At 40.0% G+C, this 20058-nt stretch overlaps 1 protein-coding gene across 3 annotated transcripts in view; it reads right to left on the bottom strand.

The window, feature by feature from the left end:
* The window catches only part of PLCB1 (phospholipase C beta 1), a 682570-nt gene that overhangs the window by 460411 nt on the left and 202101 nt on the right, over nt 1-20058 (bottom strand). The window lies entirely within an intron of this gene.

Here is a 20058-nt window from a genome sequence, read left to right as displayed (position 1 = left end):
TACATATAACTGAGAAAAAATAACTGTATTAAAATTTTTCATCAAGGGCAGAATAGCCAGAAGAAATAATCATTAGCTTCCTTGGCTGCCTGAATATTACCTTCCTGGTATGTGAATTATCTTCTTGTTCCAGATCATCTCCTAGAAAAATCACATTATTGATCGTCATCACTGCTCACCTTTTGAAGCGAGTCCTGTATGCTGATTCCAGGCAGGCATCATACTTACAAAAAGGGGACCCACTGTAATTCTTGTTCTTTCATTTCACAGTTTTTCATGTTAGGGTGAACTACTTTACTCTCTAGAGTATAGAGCAACTGAATTTTATAATTTCCTATAAAGCCTACATTTTGACCAGGGTCAATGTTCCTGGGTATATGATTTTCTAAATAACTAACTCATGAATCCTTAACAGAAGTGTTGAACACCCAGAGAACAGACCATTTTTGTTTTCATTATTGCACAATAGATTTCTTCTTGCTTACATGAAAGTAAACCTTAAAAATAAATCTTCCTCAGAATTACCTCCCCTGTATAACTAAGAAAGTAAATATTCAGGAGAAAATTCTTAAATCTGTATAGCTCAGACCCTGGACTCATGTTCAGTGAAAATAGCCTACCCTGCTTATTCATAAAGTTTTCATAATTTTCTTGTTACTTTGCTTGATGTCTGAGCAGCTTACTCCCTGTGTACCTTTGGCCAAATCACTCCTATCATTCTAATAACCAATTTGTCTCCTTTTAGGCCCCATCATAAAAATATATTGTGTTTCACAACCTAGGTTATTTGGGTTTTCAATTTTAAGTCAGATGAATCACATTTGCTCTATGTGGGTCAGTCAAAATTAAGTACAGAACTCTCCATGTACCGAAATTGGTATTGTTCTGCCTTATGATTATGAAATTAAATTAACTTGAGTCTTAAGCACTGTATGTCTTTTGGCATTATTTTTTTAGTACAAAAGGTGGGACACATCAAATAGTCCAAAGGTATAGATTCAATGTCTTTATTCCTACCTCTTTGGTATTACTTGATAGAAAGGTCATTGGTTCTCAAAGTATGGTCCCTGGGCCAGCAGCATCAGCATCACCTAGGAACTTGTTAGAAAAACAAATTCCTGGGTCCCATCCCAGACCCACTGTATAGGACATTCTGGGGGTGGGATCCAGAAAGCCGTGTTATAACAAACCATCCAGATGATTCTGATATACTCTCAAGTTTGAGAACCACTGGCACGGACACACATAAATTAGTAACAAATAGCATGTGGATATGACAGGCTTTCTTGTTCTTAATAATTCCCTGACTTATAAAAGCTCATATTTAGATTAAAGCACACAGAAAAAGCATCTCATCTTCTTTAAAGAAAATCACTGATGTTAACAATGATCAGACGCTATTTTAAAATAAAATACGTGAGTAATTGAAAATCGAGATGCGAGGGGAAAGAAGAAAGAGAAAGAGGGAAAGAGAACTTATCAGTGCAAATATAAAGACAAATAAATTTCAGACATGACGGTCCTCATTTTATGTCATATCCATTCTGCAAGTCTATTTTTAAAGACGAAAAATACAGCATGAAGGGGTTCTTTGTAACAAAAAGTATCATTTAATGCTGAGACTGGAGTCAGTGATTTCCTTAATATTATTTTAGTAATATGTAAGCATACTCAAGTGCTTTTAAAACATTTTCTGATAGAATTAGTATTAAGTCATTTACAGGGCACAGAAACCTAAGGGGTTAACTGCACCATGCTACTTGGTGATTTCTGAAGGACTGTATTCTTATGGTGCCACTGTTCCCTATACCCAGGTGGGTGTGCTTGTGCAGTTCAGCATTGATGGGCAGTGCAGGCTTTAAGGCAGAGGTGACTAACTTTCCATCACAAGTTTGCACTTTGCCTTACACACTGTAGAGAATTACAGCAAAATCACTGCCTAGTCATAAACCATATTTCACAGCATGCCTTTCATTTAAGGAGGGTCACATAACTAGTTTTCATAAACAGAACGTAAATAGAAGGGATAAGGATCATTTCAGAGCCTTTTTCCTTCCTCTTCTTCCTTTACACTGTGGTCAAAGAGCCTAGGTCCCTGAATCACCAGGTAGAAAAAAGCCGTCTCCAGGCCACATACCCCCACACTGGACTCAAGTGAATGAGAAATAATTGTGTTAAGCCATTGACATTCTAGAGTTTATCTTTTATAATAGTTAGGCTACTCCAGTTAATATAGGGCTTATATGACCTTTTTTAAAAAAGACAAATTCCACTATTTTAGGTTATAAAACATCACAGACACATTGTGATTGTTAATTTTATGTGTCAACTTTACCGGGCCATGGTGTACCCAGATATTGGTCAAACATCTGGGTGTGTCCTGATGAGGGTGTTTCTGGAATGAGATGAGCATTCGAATCAGCAGGCTGAGAAAGCAGACTGCCCTCCCCATGTGGGTGGGCATCATCGAATCCCCTAAGGGCCTGAATAGAAAAAAAAAGCAGAGAAAGGAAGAATTCCCTCTCTGCCAGACTGTCTGAGCTGAAACAACAATCTTCTCCTGCACTCACATCGGGACTTATACCATCAACTCCCTTGGCTCCCAGGCCTTTGGACTTGGACAGCAGATTGTGGGACTTTTCAGCCTCCATAATCATGTGAGCCAATTCCTTACAATGTATCTCTCTCTTTCTAGATAGATAGATCTATTTCTCTGGATAACACTGAAAATACATACACAGAAAGTTAAAAATGGGAAAAAAATTGTAAGTAAGTGAAAAACTAATTTTATCCCTATTTTATAGATGGTGAGACTGAGACCCCTAGATGGCTGAGGATTCTAATACCCCAGGGATCTCAACATACCTGGCTTAACCCAGTTCTCTGACTTGGTAGACAGAATCTCATTGAAGTTTCAGCAAGCATTCTCTAATACAGGAGTCTTGATTACTATAACTGTATAGTAAGACTTGAAATCTGATAGTGGGAGTTCTCCAACTTTGTTCTTCCTTTTTTGTATTGAGTTGGGTAATTCCCAGTTCTTTGCATTACCATCTAATTTTTTAAGTATGTTGATATCTTTAAAAAATGGTTTCTGGGCTTTTAGTTGGGACTGCATTGAATCTGTAGTTTAGTTGCAAGAACTGTCATCTTTACCATATTGAATTTTCCCATCCATGAGTGTGGAATATCTATCTCCCAATTTATTTGGATCTTCCTGACTTCATTCATCAGTGTTTTGTAGTTTTTCACATGCAAGATCCTTGACATAGATTGTTAGACTTAACCTTAATTATTTCAATTTTTAGTGTGATTATAAATGATATTTTTTTACATTTCAACTTCCAATTTTCATTGTTGGAATATAGAAAAGCAATTGACTTTTTATATTGATACATTAACTTTGTATCCTGGAATCTTACTGGACTCGCTTATTATAACCAGACGGAGTTTTTTCATAGCTTCTTCAGGGGTTCCTACATAAAATATCACGTCATTTGTGAGTAAAGACAATTTTAGTTCTTTATTTGTTTGTTTGTTTGTTTTTTTAATTCACTGATTCTCTTCCTCTTCAACTGGGCCATAATTGGTACTTTTTCCACAGCCTCCATCAACCCCGTATTTCTTCTCCTCAGAGTACTAACTCTCTCCATCTGATTCCATCAAACCTCCTCGTCGCATTTCTCCATCTTACTTAGCTCCTCTCGCTTCATCTTTTTAAATGCCCTAACTTTCCAATTTCCGTGAGAAATGCTGCCAACAGAAACCAAAGCATCCTGTTGTACTTTTCTCCTTTCCAGACACAATCATCACACTGCAGTCATCCACTCATCTCTTTGACCACAGAATTGCCAGTTGAAATGGAAACAGTAAGGATTCTTCATAGAAAGAATCCAGACACCAACTGCACAGTTTTCCTGAAAATGCCACCAGTGGAACTGTGTGGTCTATCATGGCAGTGTTACATTCCATCAAGACCAGCTGAAAGAAATGAGCATTAGCAAGAGATCGTTTAACCAGGATTCTGACTGCCAATATGTCATATTAAGATAATATAAATTCTTTCATTTTGTTGACAATATATTCACTGCATCCCATTTCCTCTTCTTGTCACCTGTCTAATCTTTTCTTCTAATCTTCAAAATCTAGTTCTCTGCCCAAACTCTCCAGTCTCTTTCAGTCTTTTTCAGCTATTTCCTCTGAACTGCTGAGGATTTTATTGCCTGTGCTAACCTTTTGCTCTTTGCTCCACTGGTTATATTGGATTGAACGGTTCCACAATGGGTTGTTTTATACTGTTTTGTATGTATGTATGTGTGTGTGTAGGCACATTTTTAATTGTTTTTTTCACTTTAAAGAAAGTCTCTCAAAGGCCAAAATTCCATTCATACTTCTTTTCAACCCATATAAAATCAAATACATTTAATTGATTAATATTTGTTTTTAATGAGATACTGCCCTAGTTTTAGCATGAACTGGGGAAATAATTTAAAGTTCTAAATATAAATGTCTTTTAATCCTACTTATAATCATAATGAATGTGCAACCATTAATGTATGTTCAGCTATAAGTAAAAAAAAAAAAAAAAAAAAAAAAATGGCCAAGATAACAGTAGCTTAGACAGGATAGTGACTTACTTCTCTCTCAGATAAAAGAAGCCCTGGAGGTAGGAGCCCAGGCTTGGTAGGGCTGCACCACAAGGTGGTTTGTGTCCCAGCTTTTTCTATCTGACAGTTTCTCAATCCTCAGCGTATGACACCAACCTCACGGTAGAGATGGCTGCTCAAACACAATTCATATCGGCAACATTTCAGCCTACAGCAAAGGAGGAAGGTTGAGAAAGCACATGCCCTCCCTGTAAGAAAATGATGTTCCAGAAGTCTCACAGGCTTTTGCTTATACCTCTCGGCCAGAATTTAGTCTCATAGGCACACCTAGCTGCAAGGGAGGCTAGGAAGTGTAAAGGGGAATGGATATGGCCCAACTGCTAGCAGACTTCCTCTGTCTACTGGAAGAACATTTATTTCTGCATATGTGTGTGTGAATCAACACAACTTGTGTATTCAACAGTACTGAAATAAGCATTTGCTAAAAGACAGTGAAGTCACTGGATGAATAATTCCTCCTTTCTTTGGGATTGCCCAGTGACCTTCTCCAGAATATTCTCTCTCAGCCATGACTCCAAAGACCTCTTTTTCAACAGAAACTTGCAATGTTCCTACAATCACATCTCCCCCCAGAATACTGCCATCTTTTTTCTCCTGGGGAACGATTTACCACCTTACCACCTGGCTTCTTAAGGAGCTGGGACTTCTTTGTCTTCCAACGACTTGAAACTAAAGCCAATTTGAGATTTCGTAGATCTCTCATCATAGAATTAAATGGAAATTTAACTTTAAAAATTCATCATCCTTAAGTTTTGTCTTAACTCTAAGGTCTAAGTCAGTCCATTGTAATGGTAACATTGTAAGTAAGAATCATAAGTAGCTCTAAAAGAAACAGTAGGTGTAACAGTATCCTGAGGAACTATTCTACTTATAGTTTTTGACCATTCCAACTCCCCTAAAATAGCCACATTCTCACCTAACAGCAAATAAACTAAGTGCCCCTGTCCATTATGTACCCAGTGTCACCCAACTAATGGAAATGTACATGATAACCAAGCCAAGGAAATAAAAAAGAAAGTACACATGAAGTGTACTTTAGATACGTCGCCTAGCTCCAATTAGATTCTCCCTTCATTCCCGCTCTACCTTCTGGTTTGGTTTCAGTCCTGCTCCTCAAAGTTCATGGCCATGGTTTCTTTCCTAGTCAACAAGGATGATTAGAATGAGGCACCTACTCTTTTAAAGCTCCACTGCAACAGATTGTGTAATAGGTATTTCAAGACAATGGATGATATGCCTTTTCCCCTCCATATGCTCTAGAATTTTAATTATACAAAGATGCTTACTCTGACATTCTTGCTTTTTATTTCATAAATAGCAAAATCCAGAGGTAAAACATATTTGTTTCTCTTAATCAGCATATTCTTAAGGCTTTCCTGTTTACAGCTTCAGGCAGGAACACTTTCGGAGCTGCTTTACTGCTTAACATCAAAGCTAAGGCTATCCAGGGAGCGTGGGCTATTTATTTCCATAGTTTCTATATTTAGCTCATGGCTTTGTTTACAGTCATCTCTCCTCCACTCTGCAAACACTTGAAAATTCCCTTTTCTCTCACAATTCTGTATCCTCCGTCTCTCTCTCTCTTGCTGGCTAGCTTTCTACCAAGCTGTGCAATTTCTTCTTGGGTTCTCTTGCAGATGATTCTTGCCTTTCCTCTTTGATTTCTCTCTGGAGAGTATGGAAATTGCCTTTTGGAACTGAAGAAGTGTTCCAAGGACACAACTCCTGCTGTTGCTCGTCTCTTTGGGAGAAGGAACACATTCCAAAGGCAACCGTCAAGTGCAATTTGAGCTCCCGAGACAGAAGAATATTTTTCACCCCAAAATTCAGTGGATATGTTTAATGGCTCATTTAAAAAGTGAACATTAGTTTTATTTTAAAGCAGGTTAAGATTTTGGGACAAAATTTTTCTTGTCACTGCCTTGATTAATGGAACAACATAATATAAAATGAAGGAGGTGTGTGTTTAATAGTTCAAATAATAACTAATGATTACTTTGGGAAAAGGCACAATGTAGGCAGTGTAAACCAAAAAGAAGAGAACGTTAGGAAACATTATAAATTAAATCTTTATTATGCTAAGGGCCCTGCTCTGATGCACATCTCTTGCATTTAATTCTCCTCACTGAGCAAAGTACAAGGTCAACATAACATTCTTAAAATGTCAAAATCATAGTAGTTAATTATTCAAGCCTTGAAAATCAGATTGGCTTAATTATCTCTATCATGTGTAGTCCTTCCATCAGGGATAAATTTGAAGGGTTGAGCTGCAAAGGCAGATAAAAAAAGGGTGAAATTTATCAGCAAGAAAACGTTAAAATTAGTTTAGTCAGGTCCATGATTTGGGGATAACATATTGAATAGTTTGTCTCCATCTTTATAATGTCAGGCAGTTATATTCAATACGTTATTTTCTTTCAAACAATATTGTAGAAGTCTGGGAAACTGTTAAACCTCTTTTAAAATGTTGTATCCTGCCACAATTTAATGTAAAACACGAATATCCTTGGCCTCGCTACTTTAAACCAGGACCGTTTTCAACCTCTTTGCATTCTTCAAAGTAGAAAGCATCTCATCTCTCTTCTGCCATTTTGGACGTTTGAGGAAGTCTTCCCTGTAAAAGTTCAGTTAAAATTGGAGGGAAGGGAAATGGTGATACCATGTGAAAAAAATAAAAGAATGTTGTCTTTGTTTTGCAGGATATCTCTGCTCTCCTTTCTCCTGGAAGAGTTTTAGGGAAAGACCTAGCTTTTGCCCAGCTCACTTTTAGATTCTCAGAAGACCAACGGTTCCCTACAGGGAGTAGTTTTGCTGCCCACTGCTTCCCCTCCTAGAGCCCTGGGCATTTGGCAAAAGTCTGGAGACATTTTGGTTGCCACTCCGGTGGGGCATTACTGGCATATCCATGGGTAGAGGACGTGGGTGCTGCTGATTACCTCCTAGTGCCCAGGCCGGCACCTGTAACAGCAGAAGGATGGGTGCACTGACCCCAAAGGGGTCTGGTCAGAAGGTTCACATCATCTGCTGTTCAAGGCTTCCAAATTCCTAGAGTCCGAAAGAGGGAAGCTGCTGCTCATTAGCAGGTGCATAATTCAAAAAATACTGTCTTAAAACCTCAGACATGATGAACTTTTAGCTCCCTTTTAGGTGTAAGGACATTCTGCCCTATTCCCCGAAAACATCAAAGTCCTAAACCCGTGGTCTGTTCCCTACCATGAACAATATATAATATCCATCAAGGGTACCCATGGGTGAAAACACAAAACAACATGGAGAGTAAAAGGAACTCAAGTTTCAAATTGCAATTCTTTTCAAATTCTTCAAAGGCATCTGTGTCAACGCATAAAAAACCTAGGACAAACAGCCCAGCTCTTTCCTTTTGCCTCCTAAGGCATAGTGAAGAGCGAAGGAAGAGCTGGCTTTGACAGTTTTAAAGCTTTTTCACTTTTCAAAAACTCTGAAAATATGGAGAATGAGTATACAGTGTACCAAATATACTGAAAAATAAATATCAGTTTGGTTAGAGCTGTTTTCTGCTTTTAATGGCCTTACGTCTTACTTTAAAAAAAGAAAGCAGAGATCATTAAGGGGCAAAAATTCCTTTCCATATGCCAAGTCTGCATCAGCTGTGCCCACATTGACAGACTCTTATATCCTGCCCCCCTTACATCTGCCTGGATGTTCAAATATTTGCCTGCAGCAAATACCCCCTTCCCTCCCTCACACACATTCCTAGGAAAACCAGACAAAAGGAAAACTGAGACAAGTTAGAGGCTATTGCCTTCTGGGGACAAACCACCTGATTTTCATTGGGCTTAAAAAGATCAGTGTATGGTCTGAGTAGGCCTGCATGTGTGGGCTTCACCAGGTTGGGGTGAGAACCAGAGGAGAAGCCACTGCAGAGGACATTTTGGGAAGAGGGAACTAAGTAAATAAGCAGAGGCAGGGAGGTATCAGTTTGTGACTTTCCTGAGGGACCTTGGGGTAGAGGTATCCCAGTGCCAGGAGCTGAGGCTGAAGAGGAAGACCGAGGCCACCAAGGGCTCAGATGCTCTCAGAAGCCTAGAAGAACTTGGCCATGAAATGGCAAAATCGTAATTTACACGGATAAAGTCAGAGAATCAGGCAATCAGGAAATCAAATTTCAGTTCAGACCCCATAAATAAAGTGACTGTTTCCACCCAAGGGAGAGGAATAACATGTTCTCTTTTGTACTTGTGTGCAGAGAAGAAGGTGGACCGAGCACAGGGTGCCCAGTTGGTACAAACCACGAGACCAAACAAACCCACAAAATCCAGCTCTCGGGTTGGTTAGTAAAGCTGGAAGCCAGCATCTGGCAGTGTATTCTGGAGGCCAGTCAAGCCTCTTTATGGACTGCACTTGGAGTATTTACAGATTCAGAGAAAAGGAATTAGGACCAAGATTCCCACAACAAAACAAGCAGCAGCAACAACAAATAATCCTCGCATCTAGAAGCCTGGAAAAGAAATAGCTTGGGTCTCACAGGAGAGAATTAGTACAACTATTGCGAAGCAAAGGGCAGCTCAGGTCAGGAGAGAGTGGAGAAGCATCTCTTGCTGACGCTGGCCCGTTTCTCAAGACATTGCACATGGGGTTGACAGCAGAAGTCTGATGTATGGTCTAATGAGCCCGTTGCTGGTATTATGTTTTGATTACGGATTACTAAAAAGTTTGTAGACGTCATTCTCTAGTGTATGTTTATTCATTCTCAATAAATGCTTCTGTTGTCTGCAGAAGTCCCTGAAATAAAGAATTGCTTAAAGCCCTGATAAACGCAGACATGAGCACTGGCTCACAGTTGCCATTAGCTAACCAGAGAGGCAGGCTTATGACAAAATTCTGTCTCAGGGATGCTTATTTCCAGCTGTGTGTGATACCATGCCAAAGCATCTAGAAGTGCATGAGATGGCCCACTGAGATTCATTAGCAGTTTTATAAACAAGGTGAGAAAGTGTACAAAATTATCATTTTCAGAATTTTAGGGAGAATTCTGGTGGTAGGACATTGATAAAGGAAGTAGAAGGGGCAGAGAGACAAGTCAGGGGCTACTATAATAATTGAGGGCAGTGATTTTCAAAGAGAGGGCTCCAGCCAGCGAGATGGTTAGAAATGCAGACTCTCAGGCCATACCGCACACCTGCTCTGTGTCTTATCCAGAGCCCAGGTGCTTGATAGGTACATTAGAGTTTGAAAGGCTGGACCAGGAGGTGAATAAGATGCTAAAAGAAGGAGCCACTGTGGGTATGGGGAAGAGGTACAGCCTGGAGGGATGCTTGGGAAGGTTAGTGAACAGCTCTGACACTTCACTGGTAATCCAATCACATAAAACTACCCTTCAGATACCAGCGGGGACTCGCTTTGCTGGCCTCTTGGGATTTGAGGGTTCTCAGGGTCTACCATAGCTAATGACAGAGATATTTCATCCTGTGGGGTTCCACAATCAACCTTTCTAACTGTCCTCTTCGCCCCAAATGCAAACATTTCTGGGAGGGGGAGGATATATGAATCCATTAATAGAACACTTCCACTGAGGTTTTGGCCTCTTTTTTGGGAACCACAGGCAGGAGGTGAGGGTGCCATAAGGAGCCGCCCAGCAGGCAGAGATGGGATTTGCTGGGATCAGGTGAGCCCCAGTTCAGGGTTTCTGGGGCGGCTGGCTCTGGCCCAGGGCTGTGCAGGCTTGCCAGCCACAGATCAACAGTTTACAGGAACGCTAACAATCTTTGCTGCAGATGGGGGTAAAGGAGGCAAAGTTCAGCTTGGAGACAGAACCCAACAGGTGGGAGACGCCTGCTCTCTCTAGCCGCAAAATGCCTTATTGCCAGCTGTCCCTTGCCAATAATGCGAGAAGGGCTTGGCTTTAATGATTAAGTGGAGAGTCAAAGGGCAGAAAATAGAGATCAGCTCATTGTCTTTATTTTGTTTTAATTGGGAGCTAGTTCTGGTTTAGCCCAGATTACTGATTCATTAACAAGTAAGCTAACATATCTTGTTATTTATAAACTACACGCTTCAGAAATGTGTATTTTCGTATTCTAAGACATTATTACAATACTTATAATGCACTTCTTTATCACGTAATGAATCTCTGCCACACTCAGTGCAAAATGTGCTGAATACTTTACTGTGTCTGATCTATTACTTTTTGAGTCATCACAAAACCAAACCTTGAAATTCTCAGTGCTCCAGAGGAAACATAAAATGTTGGTTCTCCCCAGTTGGTGTCACTGAAGATATTCTGACCCAAGTCTTCCTGTGTCCTCTCAGAAAGCATGGGGAAGCAGCATAATTCAGTAGTTTTCACCACAGTAATTCTGCTCACAGATCCTGGAGTCAGAATGTCCAGGTCTGAATCTTTGCTCTGATACCTACAGTTACTGACACCAAGTACGAGTTATTGAACTTCTCTGTACTTCAGTTTCCACGTATGTGAAATGAAGATAATACTTCCTACTTCACAAGGTTATCATGAATATGAAATGAACTAACGTATGCAAAGTGCTAAGTGCACTGGCATGGTCATCATAAATGTCACCTATCATTATTGCCAAATGTGCGATTTGATAGTTAGAAACGGTCCCATGAAATGTTAACATGCATATCAATCAATGAGAGTGTCAGGTATGGATAAATGCTGTTTTTTTTAAAGGTAGAAAGTGAGGCAAAGGAGCAATGGAAGCTGCTCTGGTTAGGACAGTCCAGGACTAAGCAGGCCTATGCAAGCAGGTTAAATCCATGAGAAGCGGCTTCGCCATGACGATCTAGGAGAAGAGAATTCAGTAAGAAAAAGCAGCAAGGATGGTGCCTCAGAAACTACAAGAAGAGAGAATTTCAAGGAAGAAGTAGGTCTGGGAGCCATTTCCCATATCAAGTGATTCTAAGGGACCAAGTGAGATGAAAACAGATGACAAGATGTTGGACAAGGGTGACTGTGAAAAGACCTTTTTCAGTGGTGAGTTGGGGAGAGAAAGGAAGGGGAGCAAGTAGACACCAGGAGTGGAGGGCTCACTAAAGAGTCCTGCTACGAAGTGGACAGCAAAATCAGGTGATCCCACGATAGTGAAAAGGAAGCACTAACCAGAGCGAGGGGTGAGGTGAGTAAAGGCACGGAGAAGAGAAGCATGGGGCGTGTGCTCCGGGGGAGGGATCCCGGTGCATGGGGCAAGCAGGCAGGTCTGCGTGCAGGCTCAGGGTACCCAAGCGGGAGCAAGAGGTGGCAGGGAGTGACCACGTGAGCCAGACTGGTTACGGGCATCCTGCATGAATGGAGAGCTTGGAAAAAAGGGAGCCGCTATTAGATGGCAGCAGAGTTTAAAATAAAAGCAATGACCTCTCTGTTCCCAGGACTCACTAAGTCCCCTCTGTTGTCATCTGAAAGGCACCCTTGACATCCATGCGATCCTAGGGACTAGTGTTCATGTGCTCAGCATGTGCTAAGGGGGAGGCACTCTACATGTCAAGACCAGAGCGTACCAGTTTATTAAAATCCTCGAAAATGCAAAAGGGAGATGTAGATTTAGCATAGCATCCTTAAAATTTACTCCTCATCCTGAGAAATAGGGAAGAGGAAATCCACAGGGCCCCATGTCAAACTGGCAGGAACTCTAAGGTCTGCAGTAGAAATGGTTCCTGTTTCATCTTAACTATTTCTCAGAGTGAGTTTCTGGCTGAGCCTTGGAAAGGGAAGGGACTTGGATAAGTATGTGTAAGGCAGTTCCAAGGAGGGCTTTTTGCTAGAATTATCAATTAAAGAGACCCAGGGGAGTGGAGAGACCATATGTAAGAAGCACAGCAGGAGGGGTCGTGCAGGCATCAGCAGAGTCAGCATTTACTGAGCACACACTACGGGCAGCAGAGCCTGTGCAGCGCCCTCTGCAGGCAGGAACAGCTGCATCAACTTTCTATCACTCACGGCATCCCCATCCCCATCTCACAAACAAAGAAACAGAAGCAATGAGATGTTAAGTAACTTGCCCAAAGTTACACACTTCTTATTAAGTGAGAGAACTCATGACTCTGACGCTTCAGCGATAAGAAGGCAATGAAGTTAATTACCAAAAATAGAAGGACAGAGGTTTTGTGAAGCTGGATGAATGTTGTGTGGGTGTGGAGAGAGAACAAGCAGAGATGAGGTCAAAGTGCAGGTGGGCTGAAAGCCAGTCCCGGAATTAATTCTGTAACACAGCCAGTCTGCCGGTGGTGTGATTCTTAATGGAAGGTTGGAAGGCATCACTGGGCTGGGGAGAGATTCTGGGAGCAAATGAGCTCGCCCTGCTGGCAGGGGAAGGATGGCTAGCTCTCCAGTGCACTAACTCTAATTCCAGTGCCTCCCATCCCCAGCCCATTACTCTCTCCTACTCTCTCCAGCTCAGGGATACATAAGACTGAGAAGCTGCCCACATTAGGAATGGAGGAAGCTTCTCACTGTGATCAGGACCATCCTTGTCTGCTCATACACTGCTGGTAAGAGTATAAGTGACACCGACACTTTGGACAACTGCGAGTTTCTAATAAAGTTAAATAGACACCCACCTTGTGACTCAACAAGTCCCCTCCTAGGTAATTACCCAAGAGAAATGAAAAGATATCTTCACAAAAAGTCTGTATGGTATTGATTATAGCAACTTTACTCACAATAGCTCAAAACTGGAAACAAACCAAACATCCATCCACTGGAGAATGGACAAATTGTGGTAAAGTCACACAAAGGAATACTACAGAGCAATAAATAAGAGCAACACAACATGCAGCTACACAGATGCATCTCGAAAACACTGTGTTGAGTGAAAGAAGCCAGACACACAAAAACATGCTGTGTGATTCCACTTAGAAGGGCAAGAATAGGTAAAACTAAGCTGGGTGATAGGATAATAGTTGTCCCTGGGTATTCCTGTATGTGCAAGAGTAGCAGGAGAGATACTGCCTGGAAAGGGCAAAAGATCTGGGGCCATGACAATATTCTATCTTGAGCTACTCTATACAGGTATACACATTTGTCAAAATTCATTCAGTGATATTGATATATTTGAGATTTGTGCATTATACTGTACATACATTGTGTCTTAAAGAAGAACCATTAGTGTACAAAATAAAAATATTAAAAATTGTCCTTGTTCTGAGGGCTGGGGAAATAAAACCTCTTCACTGATGACTTTTAAGTTTATCACCCTTGTCCCAGGTCTGCTAATCAGGTTCTTGACCATCACCACACATCACAAAAAGCAAAGAGAATCAACGCATCAGAGAACCCACACCAGAACTACTCAACAACTATTCCTGTAGTGGACCATTTTATCGCTTTCTTCCTGTAAGAGGGTATTGATAAAAAGGCATACATACCATTAACATTAACAAAATAATTATGATGCTGGAGGTCCATTGGCAGGGTATCCTCCCACAGAGAAACAGGACAGTACTTGAGCTTTCTTTAGGAATGTGCCAAGCTCTGAATAATCAGCAGGCCTCTCATTGTTAAAATCCTGCCTTTCATGTTTTTGGAATCATGGGAATATATTATATATTATTAAAATTTAATAAACTTAAGTATTTGGAAAATAGAAACAAATAGCCCCTGCTAATTCCCAGATCTGCAAATCACTCCACAAGGAACACCAATGCCCCCACGTCACTGACATTCTAGTGTCTCTAGATTCTTGGGCACCAGAATCTCAGTCACAGGCACCTTTGGGGCATTGGCCCTATTTCACGGCTTATCTTCCTCTCCAGCTCTTAGCAATGGCCATCATGTGCTGAAATGGGTAGATCTCCTGACTATGGACACCTGTGTGGCTTGAGATACCAGGAACTCACTCTTATTCATTTAATTATTCCTTTTCATCTTGCTTACAGGAAAAAAAAAAAAAACAAACGTAAAGAGTAAATACTTAAGCATAGTTAACTTACTAAGAAAATAAGCCTCTTTGGAAAAAAACTATATCTGAATTAACTTCCCTCTTAAAGATGGTGTAATTTTGCAAAGAAAAAATTTAAATTACTCAAACCAATACTGAAACACAGGTATCCTTTACTTTCAGCAAATGTCATAAAATTATAATAATAAATTTACAAAAGTCTCATATGCATCGTACAAGTGTTATTTTAAGTTTTACGTCATGAAACTGGTTAGTCCAACAGATTCCATGTGTTTAAGACCATTTCACAAATAAGTTAGAATTTACAAAATGCAGCATGGATCTCTCAAATGCTAAGCAATGTATACTTAAAAGACTGTTATCACAAAAATGGCACCCTAACGATAATAAAATGAAAACCTACACTTTGATACAAGTTTAAGTTACTATCTTATTTCACATCACCCCAATGAATTTCCCTAATCTGGCTGTAATAGTTGAGATTGCCAACAGGGGGCCAATCTGCTTGGGTTCAAATCTTAATTCTGCCACTTACAGCTGGGTGACCTTGGGCAAATTAATTAATTTTTCTGTACCTCACTTTCTTTTGCCATAAAATGGGATAATAATAGTGCCTATTTCATCGGTCTGTATTTTACATTGAATCATTTAATGCATATAAAACCCTTAAAGCAGGGCCTATGATGTAAGCTGTGCTTAATTGTTCTCAGCCATTAATATTTATTATTTTTTTTATTCTGGTTCCTTCTATTAGCATTACTAGGGACAGCACTTAAATATAACACTTCTACAGACAACACACAATAAGGAATAAGCTCACAAAGAGATGCACAAATCATTAGTAACCAGACAAAAAGCAAAGAAAACAAGCGGTCATATTATATGCATTAGACCAGAAAAAAAATGATATCTGCATGGTGCCATGTACATCAAAGGAGTGATATTGCTGGTGTGCATATCCTTAGGTTCACAGTGAAGTGTCACACTGCTGTCCAGGAGGGTAGCCCAGCCCACACGCCCTCCAGCAGTTTTGAGGATTTCTATAGCTCCGTGCCCTTGACTTGGCATGATCCAGCTATCTGCTTTTCCAGTCTAAAAGCTTCCATCAGTGAAGAATTTTGCTTCAAATACACAGATTAATGTCTAAATAATAAATTAAATATTACAGGGTTGCTCTCACAGGAAAAAAAATATAACACTTCTATTACTATGTGAATTAACTTAGACACATAGAAATAATCCTAATATAAATACATATTTTTTTCTAAATAAAGATACATGGAACCAGTGGAAGTTAAGGACTATAATCCTTGTTTTGAATGTTAAAATAGGAAAGATGATAAACATGATTATCAGCATAGTGGTGCAGTCTGTACTAGAGAAAAGAGAAAAGGAGAGAAAAGAAAGCTGATATGTGATGGTGAAACAGTAAATGAAAACACCTATATATAACAAACATTCTCTTCCATAGATGTATACGTAATCGAGATAACATAAAACCTTCCAGTTTGAAGGGAATTTAGAACTATTTTATCCCAACCCAAGACTGGCATCCATTCTAAGCATCCCTAGAGATGTTCAGTTAGAATCTTTGCTACTCAAAATATGGTCCTAGTACTAGCACTACCTGGGAGCTTATCAGAAATGCACAATCTCACACCCCACCCCAGACCTACTGAATCAGAATGTGCATTTTAATAATATCCCCAGGGTATCTGCATGCTTATTAAATTTGGAGACGAGGTGGACTATATTATTCTAATTACCTGTACTCGTGGCAAGCTCACTACACATGAGGCAGCTGTTCCACTCCTAGATATTCCCAGTTCTTAGAAGGCCTTTATTATATGAAGTCCAAATTTGCCTCCCAGTTTAAGAAAAATATATAGACCACAATCTCATTTTTAAAATATGCTTAAATATATAGGTACGATATAAAGCATATATGTATATATATATATGTATGTAAGTAGGTAGGTGTATGTTTAAGTTTACATAGAAAAACTTCTGGGAGGATATCACCCGATTGTAGCCACTAGTAAGCAACCTTTATATGCTCTGTTTGAATCTGTGACTACTTTTTTTTTTTACCCTTTACTCTTAGTTCTTGTCAGCTGGAAAATTCAAGATCAGTTCTGTTAATTCTTCCTCAGAGAGCTGAAAATAACTCTCTGCCACCCCTTGGACTTTTTTTCTCCAGGCTAAAGGCTCCGAATGTTCTCAGTGGCTCCTGCTGTTCTACCACCCTTACCTTCCCCTTCTAGATCCCTCCACGCTGCCAACAGGTCTCTTAGGAGCAGGGCCAGAACCCGGATCTCCCTGACCAGCACTATTAATAGCAATCAATTGATCTCCAGGACTGCTTTCTTCTCGGCTAATAAAGTCTTCATTTTGAAATGTCATTTTAAAAGTCATGAAAGAAATTAGTCCTTAAGTCACATAAATTATTATAGTCTTTTTCTTCTGAGATGCCCCAAATGTATTGGAAATGCTAGGAAGGGCCCTATAATGGCATTAATTGCACAGAACAGAAACAAAAGAATAACTATCCTGTGTATAGTCCTTGAAGGAAGACCATGCAGGGGCACCAAGCAATTCCCAAGACAGAAGGAGAACAAGCATTGGGGGAGGGGCAGGGGGGAGTTCTGGTCATATGCATACAGACACTCAAGGTTAGCCAACAGGAACAGTCGAGAACCTTGAATTGAGTTCCTACAGATAAGGTGACAACTGATATAATAGCTCGGAAAATATAAATGAAGAACAAGACTTTAATAGGAAATATTTAAGGGGCTGAGGGTTAGAACTTCGTGTGAAACTGTCTTTTTTATAGTTCCATGTCAAGGAAGTCTAGAACGACAAGTCAGTGTGACATGGATGGGTTGTGACAGGTCTGCCTCTTGGTGTAACTGAGTGAGGCCTGGTCAGTTGAATACCCCAGCTGGTCACCTCCAGCACTAGGGGAACTGCAGACACATATTTTTCCTATGTATGTTGATCCACTTTTCCCACACAAAAATATTTATTCAGAAGCCCTGGTATAAAAAGATATTTTTTTCTTGTCAACTTCCATGGCTATTTTGAAAACATACATCATCGCAGTAGAGCAAAGAAAATATTCCCCATGAAACAGAAAGAGACATTTATAGTGCAAGCCTTGATGGGTAGACCCCTGTTCATTAAGTCTGAACACTGCATTAATCTGTGCTGACATTATTTGGTTCAGAAATACCTACGGTTATGGGAAAGTAGATAAAGATTCTAATCCAATGTCTAAACTTGGAGCCACTGCAAATAACACCTGAGCATATTCTGCACTGGCCTATCAACCATGATACAAGAACACGAGCAGCCATGCACAGAAAAGCATGGAGCAGAGGTTAGTATGGGGCACAGACTAGCTTAGGATGTGAAAGAGAAACAAAAGAGCAAAAGACTACAAAGAACTAGAATGACCACAGCATAGTAACATTTTTCCAACTCACTGCTAATAGAGGGTTTCCCACTTCTTTGTCAAGAAGGGCCTGGAATTAAAGCTAGAACTATATGAGTTACAGCTGATCATTAAGTTTAGTTTAGTTTTTTTTTTTTTTTTGGAAACCAGTTGTTTATTCAACTAATAAACTGACATTATATAAATATATGGGTCGGAACATTATGCTGTTCAGTAAATTATTTCTGATTTATACAACTGTGTGGTTTCAGATCTTGTTAACAAGTTATTTTTCTCACATTTATAAAGTCCTGGGAAGGAAATGAACACTGACATTGAATGCCTGTTATGTCAGAGATTATAACAAATGTTTTAATATGTATCATTCCATTTAATGCTTATAAACTATGAGATTATTACAAATGAAAGAAGTGAAGCTTAAGGAGGTTTATTAACCTTCCCAAAATCATACAGCTATTAACAGAAAGATATAGCTTTAAAGTCAAAGTCTTCTACTCCACCCAATGTTTATTACCCCACAACATGCTACCTGAGGACCAAAAGAGTATTGTCAAGAGTATGTGCCCTGAATGATAGACCTAGAAAACAGGATCCCAATGGAGTAGGAACTGGACAATATCTCCACCAGTTCTTGCTACACGTCTCAAGAGCACTATAACTGTTCATAGCTGTGCCTCCAAATATGCTTCTAAGGTTTCTCAATCTCAGCACTATTGACATTTGGCGCCATATGATTTTTTTGTTGTAAGGGGCTGTCACGTGCATTGTGGGATGTTGAGCAGTATCCTTGGCCTCTACCCACTAGATGTCCCCCCTCAAGTTGTGACAACCAAAAATGTCTCCAGACATTTCTAAATGCCCCCTGCAGAGGGAGGGCGAGGGCAAAATTGCTCTATTTGAGAAACACTGCCCTGAGCTGATACTTGCTCAGCAATTTAAAGGCTGGACAATAATAGAATCCTCGTTTTTTTTACTCTGGACCTAGACTGAAGCAACAGAACTTTTGTTCTGGGCCTTTATGGTAGTTAGACTAAGTAACTCTAGCTGCTATAACAGATAAAATCTCAGTGCCTTAATTCATTGCAAGATTATTCCTTACAATCCAGTGTAGGTGTATCTGTCAGATGTCTTAACTCCAGGTGATCACTCAGGAACCCCATCTCCTTATGTCTTTGGCTCCATCATATTTAACACATGACTGGAATTCCCTCCATTCCATTCGGCCAGGGGCAGGGTGGTGAGGGGAGATGGTAAGGATGGCACATCCTCTGTGTAACCACATCAGCCTGGAAGCATCACACATCACTCCTGACACTTTTTGGTGGAAAATGGTCAGGCAGTCCTGCACTGAGAAAACTTCTTCCAACAATAACACTACATTTTGGAAAGGGGTAGGTATTTTTAGTGTTTTTTCTAGCCATCTGTGCCACAGCTCTGTATTTTCCAAAGCAGCTGCATAAATATTCCAGCCTAATAAGAACCCTGTAAGTTAGGCAAATATGATTGCAATTGTATATGTTTTATTTCCCCATTTTACACATGGTGAAGTTTGTACACAAATAATTCCTGTGACTTGAGGGTGATATCCTAGAGACAGAACCCCAGTCTGAATCTCAGTTGACAGTTTCCAACTGCAAGGCAGGTGACGAATATTAAGAAGAGCAGAGAGTGACATTAGCTACAAAGAGGGATGGTGTTATAAGCACTGATGCTGGAGTGACTTGTCTCTGCCACTGATGGTTGTATGTGACATCAAAAAAGAATTTAGTCCCTCAGAGCCTCCATTTTCACATCTGGGGATAATGAAGTTTAAATGAGATGATACATAGAAAGTACTGAAGACAATGTACAATAAATTTTGGCTATTGATATCATGCCACAAGAAATAAATAATACATTATCTATAAATTTACAAAATTTTCTGGCTAATATACATCACACTTAAGTTCTATGAATTTGGGGTGTCTTTAGGTTTGTCCACATTAGCCTGATTACAAAGAACAAATAAATGCTCATTGACCTTAGCAGATAGGCTCGGTTCTAC

The sequence above is a fragment of the Monodon monoceros genome, unplaced genomic scaffold (genome assembly GCF_005190385.1).
Source record: "Monodon monoceros isolate NGI ecotype Baffin Bay Population unplaced genomic scaffold, NGI_Narwhal_1 Super_Scaffold_13, whole genome shotgun sequence".
In the NCBI taxonomy this organism is placed as follows: domain Eukaryota; kingdom Metazoa; phylum Chordata; class Mammalia; order Artiodactyla; family Monodontidae; genus Monodon; species Monodon monoceros.
The sequence above is the reverse complement of the archived record's forward strand: the minus strand, read 5'-3'. Positions and strand labels throughout refer to the sequence as shown.